The sequence below is a fragment of the Pinus tabuliformis genome, chromosome 7 (genome assembly GCF_031772625.1).
Source record: "Pinus tabuliformis cultivar Carrire ecotype Pingquan chromosome 7, CPIR1, whole genome shotgun sequence".
Taxonomy (NCBI): domain Eukaryota; kingdom Viridiplantae; phylum Streptophyta; class Pinopsida; order Pinales; family Pinaceae; genus Pinus; species Pinus tabuliformis.
Window position 1 is genome coordinate 1,028,916,858 of NC_142293.1, and position 21,763 is coordinate 1,028,938,620.

General features: G+C 39.7%; 2 pseudogenes; both read right to left on the minus strand.

Moving 5' to 3' along the window:
• Nucleotides 1-5,775: 5,775 nt before the first annotated feature.
• On the minus strand, nt 5,776-6,377 carry LOC149251210 (DEAD-box ATP-dependent RNA helicase 21 pseudogene; annotated as a pseudogene).
• A 567-nt stretch (nt 6,378-6,944) lies between these two features.
• On the minus strand, nt 6,945-12,003 carry LOC149251211 (DEAD-box ATP-dependent RNA helicase 21 pseudogene; annotated as a pseudogene).
• Between the last annotated feature and the right edge of the window lie 9,760 nt (nt 12,004-21,763).

Sequence of the window (21,763 nt, forward strand, 5' to 3'; positions counted from 1 at the left end):
ATAAGGTACAAAATTCACTATTTAGTGTTTGGGAAAGAGCATGTTTGGCTAATTCCTATATTTTGATCTTGTATTTACAGTCAGATCTGTCCTTTGAGACATTCATATTCTTGTATTAGCCTTTGCAGCATTTTTAATACAAGAGGACAAGCCTAGTTGGAGAGGCTTGGTCCAGCAGATGTAGCCCAGAGGGGGTGAACTGCTTTATCATTTTGATGTCTTTTATTTGCTGAAGATGATATGGTAAACAAAACTGATATAAAGTTTTAAACAACAAAATATACATAACTTGCATACACACATAATCACCTATTCAGCTGCAGAAAGTTGCTTGTCTTATTCCGCAAGACCTTAAACTTCAAGCATGTGTATGTCAAAGACTTCTAAGTGTTTAATTGTTTATTTCTTTAGGCAGAGCCTGTAGAGGGCCAGGTAGCCTCTGGAACTCATCCCCTTTTTAGAGGTGACATGTCCAGTGAATGCCCCTACAGTCTATCTCTGTATAAGAAATAAGAAGTTTATACATTTTTAGAGGTCATTTAGAGTGTCTAGCTCACAGTTGAAATTATTGGAAATGGATACCTTGCACCCTTAAACAAGTACATTACATTTTCAGATCATCATCCCTGAAAATCCCATCGATGAAATTGTTTTGAATATCGAAGTGATACCACCACTAGATGTCTTCTATAGCCCTAAGCATAGGGCTGTAGTCAAAAGACAGAGGAAGAAGAGGAAAATTTATCATTCTCCTCTTTTGAGTTCTCAGATGGAAATGATGAATGTGGTATGGAGGGAGGAAATAAATCCCTCCGAAGATTTAACCAAACTTTCTCAGTATGCCGGAGCATATACAGTGGCAACAATAGATAAGGTTTTAGAGGTTAATCATTTATTGAAGGAAAAAGACCAGGCGATCATTCAGCTAGAGGCACAACCGGTAGAATGACAACAAAACATAGAGAAACTTGAACAACAATTGGCGGAATAGAAACAACCTAATGAGAAGTTGAATGAACAATTAATTAATGAAAAGCAAATAATTAATGAACAGGCCATCCATAAGCAACAAGAGTTATCCCAAGCATTAAGTATACTACAACTATTGAATGAGCACGTGAATGAATCAAAAGAAGAGCAAATCGCTCAAATGAAGGATCAAATGGAGCGATTCAAAGGATATCCCAAGGTAGAAGAATTCAGAACTGAAGCCCTGGAGATGACCAAGGCTCTATCCCGGTAGTTGGACCTTCTGTGTTATAATATCTCGTTGGCTGTTCCTTTATGTGATATCTCGGCAGCTATGATCGATAAGTCAGTAGATGCAAGGCTTGAGCTAGAGAAGGTAGATGAAAGCTTAACTAGGTTTCTATCTTGGCAAGATTCAAATGAAGGAAAAGCTGCCAACCTGCCAAAGATACAGGAGTCACATAAAGAAATTATATTTTCCGAATGGGAGTCTCAATTAATGAAAGCTAAGAGAGCTACATCCAGATGCAAATCAATGATAAATAATTTGATTGAATTAATCAACAATAGTCTGTATTTATGTAATCTAATAACAGAATGCTCTCCAGGAAAACTCCAACAGGTGAAATCATTAGAACAACAGTGGAAACATGAGCTAATGCATAGATAAAAACTGATCGGAGGTATTCATAGCTTAACATGGTAAATGTTTTGGTTTTTCCTTGTAAACAAATTTCTCACAGATGTGATCAACCACATGATTGCCGAAATTGCCGATGCCAGATTTATAGCTCAGTTACACTCTCGTATGAATCAGCCACTAGAGGTCCAGCCAATGCTTACCATTTGTCAACTGCGATCACAATAAGATAAGCCGATATAGTGAATCCTTTCTACTGACTGCAACATTTCTATTTCAAGATAAATTCCATATTTTTATGTTTTGGTTATACTATCGCATAGCATATTTCTTTCATAGTTTGTTATTTCTTGTAGTATTTATAGACCCTTTCATGTTTTTAAAAAGCGTGATCAATTTTGTATTAAGACTTAAATTAGAGGTTGCACTATTGTACTTCCGATATATATATTTTTATAAAAGACTGGACCAGAATTCTGAGTTTTGATAAAGAAGGCCTTTATGAGATATGCACTTTTGCTTCCTATGAAAGTATTCCCAAATTTGAAGGTAGATTTTGAATGTGATTCACATCGGAGGAGATCCAAATTCATACGGTACTACTATCTATGTTTTTGCTTTATGTTTCTATGTGAATTAACATTTATCAACTTTTCTATTATTGATATATATCTGTGTGTGTGTGTGTGTGTGTCTACAACAATTCTTTAACTTGTCACTTTTGAATGTTTCTGAGTTGTTATGTTTTAAATATATATATATCTATATATATGTTAGTGATATATTACAATTAGTGTGATAACATTTTAATTATTACTTTGTTCAATTAATTGAACAAAGTAATTATCATATGAATGCATATTTTTATTTATGAGTAAGTCATATTGATGTTTACTTGTCAATAAAAACAATCAAAAATCACATTAAGAGAAAGAATTCCTGGGATAGATTAGTTATCTTTGTATTTTTTTACATTTTATAATAGAGAACTTATCACTCACATTATATATTACAAACCAATAATCCATCAACTCATATATCACTAGGAAACTAGTCCCATCACTTCCAGTCGGAGCCACCACACCAAATAGAAAAGGAGCTGCTTTAAGGTCCGGACCGGGTGGTTTTCCCCGATGTTGATGCAGCGATTTTAGAGGCATCAACATTTTTGGCGCTAGAAGGAGGGCATGAACTATGAATGGCGAGCAAATCCAAATCCATAGCCCATTCTGAGAGTAAATCTCCCTCCACATCACCCTCGACTTCTCCCTCGCATTCTCAATCTCCAATTTCTAAGCGAGAAGTTGAGAAAAAAACAACCACTGCTGAACCCCAAAACATCTCAGATAAATCCACTCTTGAACCTCCTAAAGTTTAGTCTCTAATTGATAAACTTCAAGGATTTTCAATATCACCACAGAAATCGTAGTTATCTCAAGGCAGTGTGACTTCGCAATACATTCCTTCCCATCCTCTTACCATATTACAGAGTCAAAAGCTTGGTATTGAACCTACAGAATTCCCTTTCCCTAAAAGAAAAAGAACAAGGAAGACACCTGAAGAGTCTGATAGTGAGACTCTTTCATCGTCATCATCCATTTCATCTTCTCCATTGCAAAGTTAACCATCCACTCCTCCACTCCATATTGTTGTTCAACAGGGTACTGGAAGTTCAACATCTTCTTCCCAACCACTAGGAACTTCATTTGCGCTTTCCTCTATTAGTAGCTCAACAATGGCTCAAATACCATGGAACAATCTAGGGGTAGTCACAATGTCTGCACCCTTGAGTCAATTGTTGGCTCATCCCGAAAAATGGCTGCCAAAGTTTAACCCAGATACAGGCATACTAGCAGAAGAACATATAAACAACTTTATTTTGTCAGTAAACTTAAAAGGAGTAACTGAAGAAGATGTGGTTGTTAGGATTTTACCATATACCTTCTGTTATCACAAAATCAGGTACTGAAGGCTGCCAATCAGCGAGATTCTGTGTAACTATTTCAAACCAGGCTTTAGACTAAGGCTTAGCCTCCCTAGTCAGAGAGGGCTCTCTCACAGACTATGAATATTGACTAATGACAAGGAAAGATGGCTAACTCTTAAAACACATGAAAAATAAGCTGGCTGGACAAATATCAAAGTGATTCCCATTGGGCTTATGGAGTCTCACACATCTCAGCAAACAAAAAACACTATCCTTTCATAGAAATCAGGGCACTTTACATCTAATATTCAAACATAACTTACATAAAACACAGTTTGCCAAGGCATACAGGAAGTCAGAGCATGACACATGAGTTCTGAGTGATTATGCAGTAACAAAACTGTAAAAGAACACTAAAGAGAATAAACCATCATACATTCGAACCATTAGATCTATTGTGAATCCTGAGAAGAAACAACAGTCATTTGCATTACTGAAATCTGCTATACATAAACCAAAATAGTCTTGTCTTTTATCAAAACATCCAACCCTTTGTTTATTTCTGTTTCAGCTATTTATAAAGTTCTTCTACCTGACTCCGATTCATCTGAGGGGAACTCGAAGTCCTTCTCTAATGACACCTATTCACCTTTAAACTAACTAATAAAAGCCACTTACTACTAATTGACAGCTCTAGAAACCTAAAACAAATAAGATTCTAATTCTACATCATGCTGGACATAGCATTTATTACAATTAAGATTCATCCAGAACTTCCGAAACATAATAGCACATATGTGTTGGATCTCCAACACTATAGAATTTCACCCGGCTTTTAAACCCTTTGGGAAATAATGACTGTTCTGTTCTTGCCTTTTTGCTTGATTTGCTCTGTCATGATGATGGTAATGCTTAAAGCATTTCACATGATACCCTACCTTTAGGATTCATCTATGCTTCCTTTAGTGCAGTCTCACAGCCACACTCTGTACTGTTTTCATTTTTTGTCTTCATAGATCTGTTCTTTGTAATCTCCATCTTTCTTACAAAAGTGAGGGTTATTATTCACAAGATTTTCCTTTGGCTAGTCTTTAAATACAATGAAGACATTACTATAAAAAAATTTGAAGGCAGAAATATGCTTATCATCGAAAATTCTGCTTCATGCACATGGATGTCATTGTCATTTGATATTTTCACATTCCCGGTTGGATTAAATACAGTTCAAAATCCAAGTTCTGGGTATAGCTTTTCACTCAAAGTGGTAATTTATGCACCATGACTAGAGGCACTACTTCGAGCAGCTTGATATTTCTCTTTATCATGACACTCGTGCCACTGTTGTTTTGGAACACCAAGCACATCGGTATGATGTGGATCTTCATTCCATATATTATTTTCTTGATTTTTGGTATTGTGTTTAATAGGGAAGCTGATGGAAATATCATCAAAACAGAGTCCATCCTCCCGTCTCCAAATGATCTGTCACCTTTTACATGGTAGAACTTTTTAGCATTTCATATAAAACCTCATCCATTTCACTTATCCCTTTTGAGTGGCCTTACAGCAATGGTTAACACTTATATAATTCTATCCCTTATAAGCCTCTTCAAATTGCTAGGCGCCCTTCGACTTTTGAATTTGATCCTCAATACTCAATGCATGTCTTCAAATCTGAAAATAATCCTCTAAAATCACTGGTATTTCTGGACACCCATAAATCTCTTTTCATTATCATCATTACTTTATAATCTTGCTATTAAATCCGATAATAGTTGCAGGTAGTCCATCTATCACTAAATTCATCCAGAGTAGTTGAACAGGTTCAAAGTCTCTGGCATTTCTAGATCTTCCTTTTTGAGAGCAGGTGCATCATTTACACTGTTATCACCCCCGAGCAGACGTCCCAATTCGACCTCGATGTTGATACGATTAATATATATGGCGCAACTCGGCATCACCACAAAAAAGAAAAAACAGGAAATTTCACCCAATTTTAGCTGTTTGGCATGCATAAAGCTGAACGAAGAAACAAATTTTGTCGGTGACAATAAATGTTGCCAAAGTCTGATTGCGTTAGAGGAAAAGGCAGGGCGATCTCTCGTCCTCAAGGGCGGCCAATTGAAGAAGAAGACCCCAGGGCCAATAGTAAGTGACACAAATGAAGAGGGAGCTGCATTTTTGCCATTCCTTTGCATCCCGCCAATTCAACCTCAGTGATTAGTTCTGAACGGATAGATTATTGAAGCGCACATAACGAAACATTCTTTCCTTGACCAGAACAACCTACCAGTTCATAGTTGCTTTGTTTCGCAACACCTGTTAAATTAAAGTCTGCCGTTGTTGCCACCCCAGTCTTGCCAGCACATCCAGTACGCCCAATTCGATGTGTGTACATCTCAATGTTTAAAGGCATGTCAAAATTTATCACATGGGTAACATCTGGAATATCTATACCATGACCAGCAACACCTGTTGCTACAAGAATATTGTAGTATTTATTCCGAAATCCCTCCAAGCTTAACTCACGTTGTTCCTGGGTCTTCTTTGTGTTGATAAAAACAACTGCTACTTGTGTTCACCGTCTTTCAACATCATCACATGTTGAGTTATAAGTTCAGTTACTTTGCCAGCAGTACCTATAGTAACTTCAACAAGATTTCTAAGATACTTGTGAGCTAACCGTTCCACAGCAGGTGGCATTGTTGCACTGAACATATATGTTGTTCTATATATCCACTTTTCGTCCAGCTCCTCATTCTCATTCTCAAGCTTCAAGTTGCTTGAAGGCATAACATCTAAAACTCCAACAACTTGTGGCTCAAAACCGATGTCAATCATGCAATTTGCTTCATCCCGAACATCATATCTTCTTTTAAGACAGTCAAGCAGACGGCCAGGTGTTGCTATTACAATTTCACACCCCTGGCGCAAATTTGAATCCATTTGACTCGGCAATATCAATTTTTTCTATATCTTAAGAAATAATAGCCCAAAGCACAGTCTTGATAGAGAAGAAACAAGGGACTTTCATCCACAGGAACCTGTAAAGGGACTACCACCAGAAGATGAAACAAGAGTCTGATGAAACAGGTATCATGATGATCCATAATGATAGAAAAATACGACTTTTCAGGACCATTAAAGACCATTTTATGCACTGCATGAAAAGAACTCTGAAGCTGTAAACTCTTTCATAACCATTCATGTCAGTCCAGTTTCTTGAAGAGTTAGACAAATTCAAACCAAAGCCAATATATTCTGCAAGGGGCATTTTCCCATCCATCTGAATGCAATGACTATAAGATTTTAACTGACAGTCATCCTTGGCATGAGACCGTTCACTCTCAAACTGGAAACCTTTCTTCTATTATACACCTGTGTACTTTCCTTCTTATGATTGGCACCTTATTCAAAAGCCACCTTTCTATTAACATCAGCTATCATTGACAGTGGAGCTGATTGAGGACTTTTATCCTGGTTAGCAAGCTTTAAACTCTCACTAGAAGGCAAGCAAACCTGTAGCCATAACTCAGATGAATTACAAACATCACCATATGAACAATTCCCCAATTTCGTAGTGCAGCTAGTGCAGAGTCGGTGTTTTTCGCTACGAAATCACTAAAACAGGTTGCGCTGCAAAACTGCTAAAAAAGGATCTATGCGCTGCGGAAACACTATGTCCTTAAGCTAGTCTGAGCAATTTTGGCAACAAAATTTTCTGTGATAACAGTGGCTCCACTTGGGATAGTGTGCCCTTGTGGTACACTAAGAACCTGCAGTTCCAGTGCCTTGTAAAATTAATTTGATAAACTTCTTCTTCCAGCTTCTTGGGCCTTCACCTCAGGCTTAAGCTTGCTGATCACTGTTAGGAAAAAGAAATCTACATCTACTAAAAAAAAAAAATGCTCGGTCAACCTTGAGCTTATTTGAATTTACCTACCTACCTACCCTAACAATTTCAACTTCTTTCTGCTCAATCTATGTGAAATTTCCAATGTAGCCAATCCTCTGTTTTATCTGATATTTGACTTCTTTGACTGCATCGGAGTTCAGAGCCAATATGATAGTGTGATGACCGCTGCCACTGAAATTGTCTCTGATCTTTATAGGAAAACTGAAACACTAGAGTGTAAAACTCTTCAATGTAATCAGCTATAGGATCCCAGAATACATGATCAGCTTGTTTTTTCTTGTAACTTTCTGGTTGTGCAAACTGATCTTCAACAACAGTGTTCAGTTCCTCAATCGTGAAAGAGAAAGGAACCAGCATTGTCTCCTTGTGTTCTGCCATAGAAAACTTCTGAAAATAATGATCATGATTATGAAAACTGTATGCCTGAATTTGACCTTCTAAACCTTCAATTTCTTTCTCAATGCCCTCAGCAACTTCATCCAAAAATCTCATCTTATCCTCTGCTTTACAGTCAAATGACTTTAGATACGAGGACAGGGACAAAGAAAATTTTTCACCTATTTCTTCATTAATATGATCATCATTCCATTGTTTGAAACCCTCAACTGAAGGAGAGTTTGCCACCACCTCTGACCTATCTATCCATTCCTCCAAAAACATAAGCCATAAGTCTTGAAATGACTTAATGGATTTGATAGGAAAACTTTCAATCCATTGTTTGCATTTCCCTTGAAGTGAATCATAAAATAACATAATGCAAACATCCTCATGTTTAACTCTAAGAAGCTCAGCAAAATGACAGAAATCTGAGATGTGCTTCAGAGTTAAACTCAAATCTTCTCCATTAAATTTGGGACCATTCCTTAGAAAATATGCATCCTTGGGAAAATGATTTGGGAAACCATGAATTCCTGAAAAATCTATGCATGCATACCTTGAACTAAGAATGGTAGCTTCTGGGTCCTTCATAACTCCAGTGGAATCACCATGAACCTATGAATTTCGAATTCTTCAACAATGGAGTCGCCAAGGTAGATTTGCAGCCTCAAAAACCTTCTGAGCTCCTGCTACCTTCAGAAGTTCAGCTTCATAATTTCGGGAATGAGTAATCTTCAGACTCCCGGCAGATGCACCAAAATGTTATCACAAAATCAGGTACTGAAGGCTGCCAATCAGCGAGATTCTGTGTAACTATTTCAAACCAGGCTTTAGACTAAGGCTTAGCCTCCCTAGTCAGAGAGGGCTCTCTCACAGACTATGAATATTGACTAATGACAAGGAAAGATGGCTAACTCTTAAAACACATGAAAAATAAGCTGGCTGGACAAATATCAAAGTGATTCCCATTGGGCTTATGGAGTCTCACACATCTCAGCAAACAAAAAACACTATCCTTTCATAGAAATCAGGGCACTTTACATCTAATATTCAAACATAACTTACATAAAACACAGTTTGCCAAGGCATACAAGAAGTCAGAGCATGACACATGAGTTCTGAGTGATTATGTAGTAACAAAACTGTAAAAGAACACTAAAGAGAATAAACCATCATACATTCGAACCATTAGATCTATTGTGAATCCTGAGAAGAAACAACAGTCATTTGCATTACTGAAATCTGCTATACATAAACCAAAATAGTCTTGTCTTTTATCAAAACATCCAACCCTTTGTTTATTTCTGTTTCAGCTATTTATAAAGTTCTTCTACCTGACTCCGATTCATCTGAGGGGAACTCGAAGTCCTTCTCTAATGACACCTATTCACCTTTAAACTAACTAATAAAAGCCACTTACTACTAATTGACAGCTCTAGAAACCTAAAACAAATAAGATTCTAATTCTACATCATGCTGGACATAGCATTTATTACAATTAAGATTCATCCTCTGCCAAGTGGATTACTACAGCGGTAGCTTTGATGGCTTTAATTACAATGAACTTCATTCTTTGACATCTGCTCTCTTTCTGGCGGTGGCTGTGATGGATGTTTATAGCTGCTTGCTGATCTTTAATGCCACATCCTTTCCAATGCCCTGAAATATATGAAACTGTCCCTGTGTATCGGTCTCCTCCAGAAAATTCTTCAACACTGCAGGGTTAGATTGACCACCGCTTTGAAAGTTTGAAGTTTTGTAATGTTTCTCACATATATCATTCGTCTCAGGATACTATCTCATACTTGCATTGCTTGGCCTTCTGCACCAATATTCTTCACATTTGTGATCACGAACAAGTTCTTCTATGGCCTTAATGACCAAAGGTGAGGTAAACCCAAACATATCAAGACCATTTAGGCTCCCTGGAGGCTGCAAAGCAGGAAGATTTTGTTTGCCAAGGCTGCGCTGTCTCATAATTCCTTGATTCAACCTTTCTTGCACAAGTTCTCAGCACTTGTAAACTGAATCTTGTATAAAAACTTCTGTCGAGCATCCTTCCATTATAACCTTGAACAGAGGTCCAATATGACAAGCATCCAGAACTTCCGAAACATAATAGCACATATGTGTTGGATCTCCAACACTATATAATTTCACCCGGCTTTTAAACCCTTTGGGAAATAATGACTGTTCTGTTCTTGCCTTTTTGCTTGATTTGCTCTGTCATGATGATGGTAATGCTTAAAGCATTTCACATGCTACCCTACCTTTAGGATTCATCTATGCTTCCTTTAGTGCAGTCTCACAGCCACACTCTGTACTGTTTTCATTTTTTGTCTTCATAGATCTGTTCTTTGTAATCTCCATCTTTCTTACAAAAGTGAGGGTTATTATTCACAAGATTTTCCTTTGGCTAGTCTTTAAATACAATGAAGACATTACTATCAAAAAATTTGAAGGCAGAAATATGCTTATCATCGAAAATTCTGCTTCATGCACATGGATGTCATTGTCATTTGATATTTTCACATTCCCGGTTGGATTAAATACAGTTCAAAATCCAAGTTCTGGGTATAGCTTTTCACTCAAAGTGGTAAATTATGCACCATGACTAGAGGCACTACTTCGAGCAGCTTGATATTTCTCTTTATCATGACACTCGTGCCACTGTTGTTTTGGAACACCAAGCACATCGGTATGATGTGGATCTTCATTCCATATATTATTTTCTTGATTTTTGGTATTGTGTTTAATAGGGAAGTTGATGGAAATATCATCAAAACAGAGTCCATCCTCCCGTCTCCAAATGCTCTGTCACCTTTTACATGGTAGAACTTTTTAGCATTTCATATAAAACCTCATCCATTTCACTTATCCCTTTTGAGTGGCCTTACAGCAATGGTTAACACTTATATAATTCTATCCCTTATAAGCCTCTTCAAATTGCTAGGCGCCCTTCGACTTTTGAATTTGATCCTCAATACTTAATGCATGTCTTCAAATCTGAAAATAATCCTCTAAAATCACTGGTATTTCTGGACACCCATAAATCTCTTTTCATTATCATCATTACTTTATAATCTTGCTATTAAATCCGATAATAGTTGCAGGTAGTCCATCTATCACTAAATTCATCCAGAGTAGTTGAACAGGTTCAAAGTCTCTGGCATTTCTAGATCTTCCTTTTTGAGAGCAGGTGCATCATTTACACTGTTATCACCCCCGAGCAGACATCCCAATTCGACCCCGATGTTGATACGATTGATATATATGGCGCAACTTGGCATCACCACAAAAAAGAAAAATCAGGAAATTTCACCCAATTTTAGCTGTTTGGCATGCATAAAGCTGAACGGAGAAACAAATTTTGTCGGTGACAATAAATGTTGCCAAAGTCTGATTGCGTTAGAGGAAAAGGCAGGGTGATCTCTCGTCCTCAAGGACAGCCAATTGAAGAAGAAGACCCCAGGGCCAACAGTAAGTGACACAAATGAAGAGGGAGCTGCATTTTTGCCATTCTTTTGCATCCCGCCAATTCAACCTCAGTGATTAGTTCTGAACGGATAGATTATTGAAGTGCACATAACGAAACATTCTTTCCTTGACCAGAACAACCTACCAGTTCATAGTTGCTTTGTTTCGCAACACCTGTTAAATTAAAGTCTGCCGTTGTTGCCACCCCAGTCTTGCCAACACATCTAGTACGCCCAATTCGATGTGTGTACATCTCAATGTTTAAAGGCATGTCAAAATTTATCACATGGGTAACATCTGGAATATCTATACCACGACCAGCAACACCTGTTGCTACAAGAATATTGTAGTATTTATTCCGAAATCCCTCCAAGCTTAACTCACGTTGTTCCTGGGTCTTCTTTGTGTTGATAAAAACAACTGCTACTTGTGTTCACCGTCCTTCAACATCATCACATGTTGAGTTATAAGTTCAGTTACTTTGCCAACAGTACCTATAGTAACTTCAACAGGATTTCTAAGATACTTGTGAGCTAACCGTTCCACAGCAGGTGGCATTGTTGCACTGAACATATATGTTGTTCTATATATCCACTTTTCGTCCAGCTCCTCATTCTCATTCTCAAGCTTCAAGTTGCTTGAAGGCATAGCATCTAAAACTCCAACAACTTGTGGCTCAAAACTGATGTCAATCATGCAATCTGCTTCATCCCGAACAACATATCTTCTTTCAAGACAGTCAAGCAGACGGCCAGGTGTTGCTATTACAATTTCACACCCCTGGCGCAAATTTGAATCCATTTGACTCGGCAATATCAATTTTTTCTATATTTTAAGAAATAATAGCCCAAAGCACAGTCTTGATAGAGAAGAAACAAGGGACTTTCATCCACAGGAACCTGTAAAGGGACTACCACCAGAAGATGAAACAAGAGTCTGATGAAACAGGTATCATGATGATCCATAATGATAGAAAAATACGACTTTTCAGGACCATTAAAGACCATTTTATGCACTGCATGAAAAGAACTCTGAAGCTGTAAACTCTTTCATAACCATTCATGTCAGTCTAGTTTCTTGAAGAGTTAGACAAATTCAAACCAAAGCCAATATATTCTGCAAGGGGCATTTTCCCATCCATCTGAATGCAATGACTATAAGCTTTTAACTGACAGTCATCCTTGGCATGAGACCGTTCACTCTCAAACTGGAAACCTTTCTTCTATTATACACCTGTGTACTTTCCTTCTTATGATTGGCACCTTATTCAAAAGCCACCTTTCTATTAACATCAGCTATCATTGACAGTGGAGTTGATTGAGGACTTTTATCCTGGTTAGCAAGCTTTAAACTCTCACTAGAAGGCAAGCAAACCTGTAGCCATAACTTAGATGAATTACAAACATCACCATATGAACAATTCCCCAATTTCGTAGCGCAGCCAGTGCAGAGTCGGTGTTTTTCGCTACGAAATCACTAAAACAGGTTGCGCTGCAAAACTGCTAAAAAAGGATCTATGCGCTGCGGAAACACTATGTCCTTAAGCTAGTCTGAGCAATTTTGGCAACAAAATTTTCAGTGATAACACCTTCCAAGGAGCAGCTGGGTATTGGTATTTTTCATTCCCATTAGGATCCATTACTAGTTGGAATATTTTCCAAGCGCAGTTCTTGAAAAAATTCGGAGATGATAGGTCAACAATGACATTAATTAACGATCTCTCAAATCTCAAAACTGAACGAAGAGAACCAGTCAAAGATTTAACTCACGATTTAATAAGCTCTTAAATAAGATTCCTATTGCATCCAAACCTAGTGAAGAGGTCCGAAGTGAATGGTACATATCAGCCTTACCTTCAAACATAGCAATCTTTGTATATAGAGTTGCAAATCCCACTTTAGCCGAGAATATGAAGGAAGCAATTTGTTGTTGGGAAAAGTATCCAATATGGAATGACCCTATCCCACTCTAAGGGTGATAGTACCTCAACAACAACTGAATGCAAAGCTATTCAAGATTACTTCTTTATGAGATGAGATAGAGAAGAGAAAGAGGATCCACTAACCATTATCTTCCGCTAATGGTTGATCCAATCTTCCCTCTTTGCTGCTTGCTCCTAGCTCCTTGCTCTTTCACTGGCCCAGCTAAACCAAGATCCTGTAAAAGCACAAGAAAAGGAAACTACAAGAAGCATACATCCATAATCGATTCAGGGATTAGAATAAATCAAATATACAAGCATCAATTCACCATTGAGACACATGCATATAGAAGAACCTCAAACACTTTATTAATGGAAGAAGTAAAGTTCTGAGAGTGTTACAACCATAATAGGCCCAATCCAGCAACACCTCCCAGCAGAAAGAAATCTCCTATTCACCTCCTTCAAGCAAATCACCCAATAGTTCTATACTCAAACCAACAGCACTTCCTTACTTGCACAAAATTCCAGCCTCCTTAGACCTCATGAGAGAGCTCTATATATAGGAGTTTTGGAGAAAGGATGAGTCAGTTTGAGACTGACATGAAGCTGACTAGTGTCCTCTCCCACTTCAGTTATTCTTCAGTTCTTGAGTCCACTTGGAGATTCTTGCTTCCACTTGGAGATCAAGACCCTCTTACTCATCACAAGGCGAATTCCTTGATCCAAGTGTCATTTTGGAAGCTTCCTGGGCAATTGACATCTTGCAGAATGACTGTGCCACTTGGCCAATCTCGCCCAACGCAGGTAGCCTTCATTGATTTTGACATTCAGCGCAGGTACAGAGTGGAGCAGTTGACATTCAGCGCATATGCTCAGTGGAGCAGCTGACATGATCCAGAAATAGCTTGTTTTTGAGTGTTTTCAGGTGGAGAACTGATTTTCAGTGCTGTGGTTTGCTGACCTTGTTCCTCTAGGGGCAGGAACAACATGTTTAGGGACTTTGGATCCCTCAGATTATTGACATTTCATGCTTCATGCTGTTAGGCACAAAAATGTCTATAACAGTTGCCCCCTAAAGTATGAGGTCGTTTATCGGGTGAAATGCTTTATCAGGAGGATCCGAAGTTCATTCAATCGCTGAGAGGTGCCCTGCAATAAAATACAATACAATACATTATTTTTCATTCTGCTTTCATGATCTAGCTGAGGCGGGCATTCCCATGCTCAGCTTTATAAATTCATTTTGGTACATATAACAGACGACCGTCTGATGGTAGACTGATAATTCTCTGCTGAAATTATCATCCTTTGAGTAGGATGATCATCTGCTGTAATAATGTACATATCAAATGCTTTTATATTTCCTGAATATATATCGCAGCCCGGATCGATGAAACTAGATCTGGGGTCTTCAAAACTCGTTCGATCTTCACTCTAAGTACAAGTCGATCCATGTGAGAATTGCGCTGAAGTCGAACATGGAAAGACATCGCTTGATTACCGGTCAATAATGTAAACCGTTAACAAGCGCGAGAGGAATCACCGATAATGATAATGACCCTCAAGGTACTACAGTACAATTCACGTGGTGTGAATAAAGGACTTGGCGTCGAACACCACGCAAAATCTTCTGGTCGAAGGTCATTGATGTATACCTATCGCCGGAAGTGAGAAACTTGCCATTGAGGCATGCAAGCTTCAAAGTACTGGGGGGGGTGTTCCTAGATCAACTTCTTGGATAATGAGCTGAAGTCGACAAGAAGCGATCCGTCAAAGGAGGGCCTTAATGAATCCCACATCAGTGACACGGAACGAAGCTAATGATTTTAGTGGAGGCGAAAACAATCTGTGAGATATGATTCAGGGTGGCGATCATGGGTGGATGAAGGATAATGTATGGTAGTGGATGGGACACGGTTGACTCTTTCTGAACAACATCTCTTGAACACATAACGACACTGATGTGATGGATCGGTAGCATTACCCCAAATACGGATGGTTTGGCGATGACCATGGTGATGAGACCGGTGAATGAAACAACCCAACCCGATGTGATACGGAGGACAAAGTGTCATGTTCAAGAGCGACTTGCTACCATTAAAGCTTTGAGGTTCTCCCAATTTTTCCCCAGTCATTTCTGACCAGTACCTCTTTATTTTTGTCAAGCTTGAGGAGGATAACATATGCTTGTTCTATAACCTGCCCTTCGGGCAAGCCCATCGCTATGTTTTAACGAGCCTAGCGATAGGGAAACTCGTTCTCGTCTAAAGACAAGTTTGTCGCTATTTAATCATTTTAACGAGTCTAGCGACAAAGACAACTCGGTCCTTTTCATTTTTAGAGAGTCTGAAAAGGTACAGAAAGTTAACTCCAAAATTCCTTTTTCGTCATCTAATCCCTTAAGTTTGAAAAAGTATAAAACAATACAGAAGGGATGAGTTTTCGATAACTTTAACGAGCCGAACAAAACAAGCGCTCGACCTTTTTGTGCAATAATCCCTCAGGTCCAAAAAGATTAAAATCTAGAGGAGGGATAGCTCTTCTGGTCCTTTTAACGAGCTGGAAGGCCAAAACTCGGCAAACTTTTCATCTTTTACGAGTCAAGTGAAAAGAGCTCAAAGAAGACTCGTCTTTTGAGGAACGAGTGATAAACAAGGATAGCAGCAGATTCCAGGTACAGGTTGGAAATTTCCAATCATGGCAGTGTCACAAGGATGGCTAAGTGAAATCACTCTTCGCAGCTGTTCCTCAAAAAGGGTAAACAATCATATGGGGGTGAACGATCGGCCAAATAGAATGGAGGTGGCAAGTGCAAACACGACCAAGGCTTTTATGGCTAATAATTTTACGATCACAATGGTTATTTACCGGAATAGGTTCATTTTTTAATGAGCTTAAACTCTGGAGGAAACTCTTGCTCACGCTTTTCTATTTTTTAACGAGCATAAATTCCGCGTTAAAACTGCTCGAATCTTGCATTTATTTTTTAACGAGCATGAACTTTATGCTAAAACTGCTCGATATACCAGTCATAAGATAAGAAATGTCTCCTGTGAGATCTCTATTTTTTATAGAGCTTCATCTTCACTAAGCTTTGCTCCCTCTCATCCTTTCTTTATGCAAGTTCGGACACGGCTAATCTTAAAAAACAGATAAATAACCGCTCCTAGCTTGCACTCCAAAAGGTTTGCATGCCCCCAGGTATAAAGTACAATTTCAAGGCTTCCCCTACTTATCCGATAAAACATTTGTTTTAAAGGGTGAGGCTTGCCTCTTCCTGGTTACCCAAAGATGGTTCTATTTGCTGCCGCAAATCAATCTCTTTCTTCGGCACTGTCTACCGAAGTAGACAATGGTGAATGACCTTTGTCAAACAAGTAACCTTATCAAAAGAATCCTATCCCAGAACAACCCCTCTTCCACATACGGACGAGGTACGGACTAGTCATATTCTTTCGCGAAAATTCTACCTTATACCCAGGGTTTCCTCTGCCCGAAGCAGACCAGGATGCATGCCCCCTGGGTTCCAGTCCCATCTTTCCGAATCACTCGCACTCATCGGGAAGGAGGACTGGGGGTGGAGACATTTCTTGAGTGAATAGACCATTGAGGGTTGGTATTTGACTATTTGCGATGCGTGATCCTGGAAATGAAAGTTGGTCTACGAGCTTGACCACCCTTCCTTCGTGTGGAAAACACATTACTCTAAAGAGTGAGGAGACTATAGCTCCCATGCAATATATATAGTCTCGTCCAAGGAGTAGGTTATAATCCAAGGGTCCTTGAACGACCATCACGTTCATTTGAATGGTCTTCCCTTTCAATGTAACAGGCACATTGGGGAGGATCCCTAATGGTCGACTGGTTCCTTTATCAAAGCCCGAGAGATTTCTTATCTCAGGCAAAAGCGCCGGGGAACCCAGTGCTTTCCAAGCAACAGAGGAAAGGATACTCACAGATGCCCCTTCATCAATGATAGTTCCAGCCATCACCATTCTATAAATTTGGACTATGATTCTGAATGGTATACTGGCTGGCAACAGGGGTCTGCCTAGTTGGTTCCAATCAAAGGACACAACCAGGTTGCTTGGTGGTGGGACCGAATACACGGCCGGATACGATCCTGACGATGTTCCTTCCTGCGATAAAGGAATGGGCGCATTGCCCTGATGCTCATCAGAATCTGTGTTGATGAAAAGAATCTGGATGGTGTCATCCTTATTCTCTTCCGTGAGGGTGTCATTTGAAGATGAATCTTCAGTGACGGTGTCATTTGAGGACGAAACCTCTGAAGGAAGAACCGGGTCAACTGTCGTATCGACCTTTAGACTTTCGTCTGGTCTGGATTCAGTAGGTTCATTTTCAATGACTGACGCTTCAGCTGACCACTTGAGCGGGCCAGCTGTGTTTTCAACCAACGAAGGACTTGGCACGAGTTTTTTGTATCCAGGAGGAAGTCTCAACGGTGAAACCGGACGATCTTCCAAAACTCTCTTCGCTTCGTCTAAGAAGGGACAACGGTGGATGGCGTGATCGCCTTCACACAGTCTACAGGGGGATCTTGCTCCCCCCTTTTGTCTTGAACCTTCACTTTCGCTGGTTGACGGTAAGCACTCAACCTGGCTATCAGAGGTTGATGCTCCCGAATTGTGCAACCGAGGGGACCAGTCCCTTAGTATCCGGGGAATACAGGGACAATCTCTATGGAAGTGGTCTCCTCTACATATGACACATGGCGATTTAGGCCCGGTCTGTGCTGTGTGTGGATTTTTGTTAGATGTCTTTTGCTTGCCCCCAGTCGCCTTAGGCTCCTTCTTCTTCTTCTCTTTCTTCTTCTTTTCCTTCTTCTCCATGGGAGCTTGGCTTTTGCCAGCCCCACTTTTCGAAGATGAAGGATTGGAGGAAGAGTTATAGGAAGTAGAAGGCCGGTGGGCAGCTCTAGACTCATCTAACTGTTGACTCGACTGTTCAGGAACCATGGTGTTCTGAACTACATTAGTTGAGAATAGCCAAATAGGCAGACCAATTGTCAGTCCTGGAAGCGACAATGTGGCCATGTGGGGCGCACCAACTTCTCCCCAAGAGGAGAAAGGACTAGGATTTCCGTCATGTGGAATTCCTTGGTTGGGGCGTTCCATGTTCTCAACCTAAAGATCAACACAGGAATAGGAGGTGATTATGTTCCGTTTAAAATAAATTTTATAACGACGCTTAGACACAACTTGCTTTTTCACTTTTTAAGAGTCGAGAAAAAGCTAAAGATGACTCTAGTCTCCTTCGATGTTTTAACGAGCCCGAAGTGACAAATGCTCAGATGGACTTTTTCAGTTATAGAGTTTGAAAAAGGCCAAAAGAAACTGCTCTGGAGTTCTAGGCAGAGGGTGTGCCAAACCTTTCGCAAAACCACAGAATACGTTTTACGGTACGAGTGGTCGATCTTCGTGAATGCTGTGTTCACTGCATTGCGATCGGTAGGGCGGCCGACACGGTTTCCTATGGATAAAGGCTTTGATCCTATAGGGGTCTCCCAATATATACGCGACGGTACGTGGGAGCACAAGTCCGTATTGATACTTATCGCTTCACCGTGGAGGAATCACCCAACCACTCAACGCTAAGATATCACGTTTAACGACGCCGGAACACGTCTCTAGCTTAGACCTCTATGTGTTTGCGTTATGTTTCAATGCGTTGTTATGTAAATTAAATTTATTTTAAGGTTGATCTTGTTTAGCAGTTTGACTTTATGGATCACCACGAGATGTATAGTAACACTCCTAAATGCAGTCTAAGATGATAAGCAAGCTTTTCAATCTTTCAACTTTGAAAATCTTAACTACTGAGGGAAAAGAAAGATAACACCTTTTCACACAAATCATAGAGCACACACTAATGCATTTTCCCTAAATCAACATGCAAAACTGTCATAATGCACATGCACAATGCAAGTATTTCTTTTCTCTTTCTTAATGTTGGTGCAATACAAAAAGAAAGCTGTTGTATAACTTTGAATTCAATTTCAAGTGAAAGAAAACAAGCTTGTCCAAAATCAAAAGACACCTTAAGGTTTACTTGTTTCGACACTAGAAATATATGAATTCAAACCATATGACGAAAGCGAAAGCTCAATCAGCTATGAACAGCAAACAAACTAACTCTTAAGATCAAAACGACACTTAATCACAGGTCTAGATCTAAGAGGTCACAGCAAGACTAGTTCACTTTCGTTATGGGAAACTGTAGATGACACAAGAAATACAAAAGAACAAACATAGTTTCTTTATACAACCAAGGCGGAATAGCGACAAGGAAAGTTGGTTTCAGATAGGCACATTGACTGGTAACAAACAACAAAACAAGAGTGAAAACAGGGCAAGAAACAACAAGAAACCCCAGTAGCACAAGGCAAGACTGGTCCAGCGCAGGTGGGACATTGTCTGTTTGACCTTCAGCGCAGGTAGCCCCTTCGGGAACTGCGCTGAAATGCAGACAACCTTTGTACAACCTGCACTGAAGAACGAAACTTTCGTTTCTCTTGGTTTCCGGGTCACAGATTGCTCAAAAATTCACAGTTTTTGCTCAAATCAGAAGCTATCAGTCAAGGACACACTAAGGGATGACAAGGAGGATGAAAAGCTATCACTAAGAGCTATTAGAGTCCTTGTGGATCAGCTCTTCAAATCATAAAATTGCCCAGAAACTGAGCTAGAGTAGCTGCCCTCTACTTTGTATTTGAAAGATCCAAATACAGTTCGATTCGGTACTCCCTTTGTTTATGAAATGAATAGCAAAAACACAAACAACCAACAAGATACGCTCCCCAGCGGAGTCGCCAATTTGTTGTTGGGAAAAGTATCCAATATGGAATGACCCTATCCCACTCTAAGGGTGATAGTACCTCAACAACAACTGAATGCAAAGCTATTCAAGATTACTTCTTTATGAGATGAGATAGAGAAGAGAAAGAGGATCCACTAACCGTTATCTTCCGCTAATGGTTGATCCAATCTTCCCTCTTTGCTGCTTGCTCCTAGCTCCTTGCTCTTTCACTGGCCCAGCTACACCAAGATCCTGTAAAAGCACAAGAAAAGGAAACTACAAGAAGCATACATCCATAATCGATTCAGGGATTAGAATAAATCAAATATACAAGCATCAATTCACCATTGAGACACATGCATATAGAAGAACCTCAAACACTTTATTAATGGAAGAAGTAAAGTTCTGAGAGTGTTACAACCATAATAGGCCCATTCCAGCAACATCTCCCAGCAGAAAGAAATCTCCTCTTCACCTCCTTCAAGCAAATCACCCAATAGTTCTATACTCAAACCAACAACACTTCCTTACTTGCACAAAATTCCAGCCTCCTTAGACCTCATGAGAGAGCTCTATATATAGGAGTTTTGGAGAAAGGATGATGGTGAGCTCCAGTATTGTAGCAATAATGCTACAACTCCTAGGGCTTCCTGTCTCTCAATTTTATCAACCCGGTAGTTCGTACAAACTTGGAAGCGACGGTGCTATATGCACAAGTACTAGCTCTTGTCGCAGCTGTCACTTGGTCAGCTGGCACAAGTCCGCTAGGGCTCAAGCCAACTTCTATAGGCTCTCAAAAGAAGCTTGCTAATTGATGGACGAAAGCTAATCTCAAAGGAAAGCTACTTTAATTGACAAAAATGAACCGAAAGCAAATCAAAGCATGTAAACCTAGGAAACCCTAATTTAACTAGTCTGACCTCTACAATGCAAGGAATGTAAATGCAACTTCTACCAATGCTGTCATTACCTCTAATAAGTGAGAATGCATGGATCTAAACTACTTGCATCATGAAAGTTATGTTTTTGTATTTTTCCTTTAAGTATGTGGAATGATTGTGATCTTGTGCTAACTAGGGTTTGGTTGTGCAGATGGGATGGAGAAGGAAGGAAAGCGTGGGACAGGTTGGGGAGGCTAGGAGAGGTCCCTAGGGATCCTTAGCATCCATCCACAGAGGTTCCTCGCATTCAGATGCTCAGCAACCGAGAGAGTGGCCTCCTACAGGATGCCTGCAGAGGATCCTACAGGATACTCTGTTTTCTACAGGATGTCTACAAATGGCTACAGGATGACCTACCGTGAGTGTTTGGAGTGATGGAGGAGTAATGGAATGGTAGGGGGAGATGTGTAAGGTAGGAATAAGGCTGGTGATGGCTTTAGAAGTGAAAGAATAGGATGGGAAGTGAGTGTAGGGAGTAGGTTGGAAGGTAAAGGGCGATGTCAACGAAAGGGCTAGAGAATGGAAGTACGTGAGGAGTGAAAGACTTTGGGAGATAACAGAGAGGAGCAGGGGTAAAATATATGTCTGCATGCATGATCAAGATGGAGGACGAAGTGATGGAACGAGAGAGAGCAGTGTAAGTGAAACAAATGCTTATGACTGTCACTCAACCAAAAATGCATTAACCTAAACTACCTGTGCTTGTAAATTCAATGAGCAGCAATCTAAACGCGAAGGAGAATGTGCATGAAGCTATGGTAAGGGAGTGTGG